This window comes from Hippoglossus stenolepis, chromosome 10, assembly GCF_022539355.2.
Source record: "Hippoglossus stenolepis isolate QCI-W04-F060 chromosome 10, HSTE1.2, whole genome shotgun sequence".
Taxonomy (NCBI): Eukaryota; Metazoa; Chordata; class Actinopteri; order Pleuronectiformes; family Pleuronectidae; genus Hippoglossus; species Hippoglossus stenolepis.
The window spans coordinates 26,311,943-26,314,585 of NC_061492.1; the positions used below are offsets into that span (position 1 = coordinate 26,311,943).

At 42.0% G+C, this 2,643-nt stretch overlaps 1 long non-coding RNA gene across 1 annotated transcript in view; it reads left to right on the forward strand.

Moving 5' to 3' along the window:
• The first annotated feature begins 79 nt into the window (after positions 1-79).
• The window catches only part of LOC124851128, a 5,039-nt gene continuing 2,475 nt past the window's right edge, over positions 80-2,643 (forward strand). Inside the window, exons 1-2 of the long non-coding RNA XR_007033070.1 lie at positions 80-165; positions 1,376-1,492. This is a non-coding gene — a long non-coding RNA (uncharacterized LOC124851128). The remainder of the gene's footprint in view (positions 166-1,375; positions 1,493-2,643) is intronic.

Sequence of the window (2,643 nt, forward strand, 5' to 3'; positions counted from 1 at the left end):
GTTAGGATACATCTTGCTTTAAATCCTGACCGTGTGTGATCTTCAACTCATAATTTCACTAAACTGTTGTTGTTTTTTTTACACAGGACATTTTCTCCCAAAAAGACGTTTCACTCACAGGAACACTGTCTCTGAATGAGCTCAGGAATGCTGTCATGGCCTCAGGTGGATGATGAACTTGTTCTTTTTGTCTACTGTGGGCAGACGTCACTGCCTTGTAGGAGTATCCCCCCTTGTTTGAAAACAAATGAACTGTGTACAAAGAAAGAAAATACCCAAATAATTTTGAACACAAAGCAATGCTATGAAACCAGGTGCCAAATAAATAAGGTATCCACCAGATGTGGACGAAGTACTCAATGGTCAGTCAGACTGTGACATGGGAAAGAGGTTTCACCGTTTTCCACCAAGCAGTACACTTCAACTGGGATTTTCCATCTAATGTCACATTGTTATGGGCGGCACAGTGGTTTAGTGGGTTGCTCTGTCATCTCACAGCAAGAAGGTTGTTGGCTCAGATCCCAGTTTGGCCGTTGTCTTTATGTCCAGATTGGGGATAGGTTGATGAAGACTCTAAATTAACCGTGAGTGTGAATGTGAGAGTAAATAGTGGTTAGTCCCTGTGATCCGCCCCCCAGCGACCCTCAAAAAATAAGCAGTATCGATAATGGGTAGTTAATTCTTAATGGGTCATTTTTGGGGGGGCTTTGTGTCTTTAATTGGTAGAGACAATGGAGAAACAGGAAATTAAGCGGCAGAGAAAACGGGAATGAGACAGTAAATAGTGAAGAACTGAAGAGGGATCCTGCTGTCAGGGCATGTTTTGCCCATATAATAAATTTGTTGTAAAACGTTTTGAGCTACATTTCTTGTGCTTTTCAAATATAGTGTTTTATTATTATTGTTTACAAACTGTAAAAAATTGTAAGACATTGCACTTTATCCTTTGAAAACATCAGAAACATTAATGTCATTAACTGCGTTGCCGATGTATTGCATAATACCCCCTTTGCTGTCTTTTTTGGTCAATAATTTTTGTGATAGGGTTAGGGGTTATAACCCTTTTAATAAATGCAGAGCACATTCTTTTCATTACAGTAATGAATTGGACTCCATTGCTGCAAATATTGAGATCCTGAATTATCTTGTTAAACTGAGTGGACAACTTAGCTTTTTGGCAATATGCTGCCCCCTATATTTTTATTTATTGGCCAATTTTTAAACATTCTCCCTTTCACTGTGGTTTTGTTCTATTCAAACCTCCTTACAACAAAATACAACAGTATGAGAGTCCTATTACAGATAATCTGCAGATGAATCAGTAATGAAAATAATGAAATATGTTCTGAACTCTTGTCTGATGTCTATTGTTCAGGAAAGCGTGTCAGCGATGACATGCTGAATTTGATGGCTCTGCGCTACGGTGCCTCCTCTGGACACATGACACTGGAGAGTTTCATCAGTCTCATCCTTCGCTTCGACTGCATGTCCCGTAAGTGCATTTGGAAAGCCGACAAAGCCAATATGCCAGCATCAGAAAGGAAATGGCGAAAGTCTAAACACCCTGATGACCTGCTCACTTATTAATCTCTTCTCTCTTCCTTCTCTGCCACTATTTCTGCAGCCAAAAGCTATTTTTACCAAACTAAAATTACAATCCTCATTCACCAACCCCCCAAAAAATCATCTCCATCTTTTCCAACCACGTTGACCCCCCCCCAGTCCCCCTCCTCTTTCCCCCCTTCTACTAAGCCACTTTGTCAACTACTTTATAAAAAGATAGATGACATACACTCCTCATTCCCAAACCCACCTTCTGTAATTACCTTTCCATCAACTTCATCTTCATCCCCTTCACTTTCCTCTTTCTCCCCCCCGTCTCCCAATCAAGATCTTACCCTGGTAACTTCCGCCCACCCAACCACCTGCCCCCTTGACCCCATCCCCTCTCACGTTCTTTTCTCACCGATCTTATCAACACTTCCCTGTCAACTGTCTGTTTCCCTAACTCTCTTAAAGAGGAGAGAGTGAATCCTCTTCTCGAGAAACCCACCCTCAACCCGTCTGAAGTAAACATATACAGATCTGTCTCTCTTCTTACTTTTGTCTCCAAACACTTGAAGGTGCTATCTTTAATCAACATCTCCTCCTATCTCCACCATAACAACCTTCTTGATCCTCACCAGTCTTGTTCAAGGCAGGCAACTCAACTGAGATTGCCCTCCTTGCTGTCACTGAGCAACTTCTCCCTGCTAGAGCAGCCTCTCTCTCCTCTGTCATCATCCTTCAAGACCTTGGTGAACAGATTTACTGTAGGAGGATTGGTCAAAAATTCTCTCACACACACCAGCTAAATGTTAGGCGGACCGGTGCGACCAATGAAAAGTTTAAGTCATACTTCACAGATTTCTGGTTCGCGTGAGCAATGGTTAAAATGGTCATTGTTGTCATTTCTTTTTTTAAAATGTATTTATTAATTAATTACCCCGCGGGCCAGATCAAACAGTCTTGTTTTGGGGCCACCCCTGCACTAGAGCTGCATGAGTTGAGGTGTGAATGCGTATTTAACTGTCTGGGAGAGAACTCAGGACAGCAGTGGTGGACAGTTGGTGTCTTGAGCCACCTCCACTCTTCTCCAGGTTG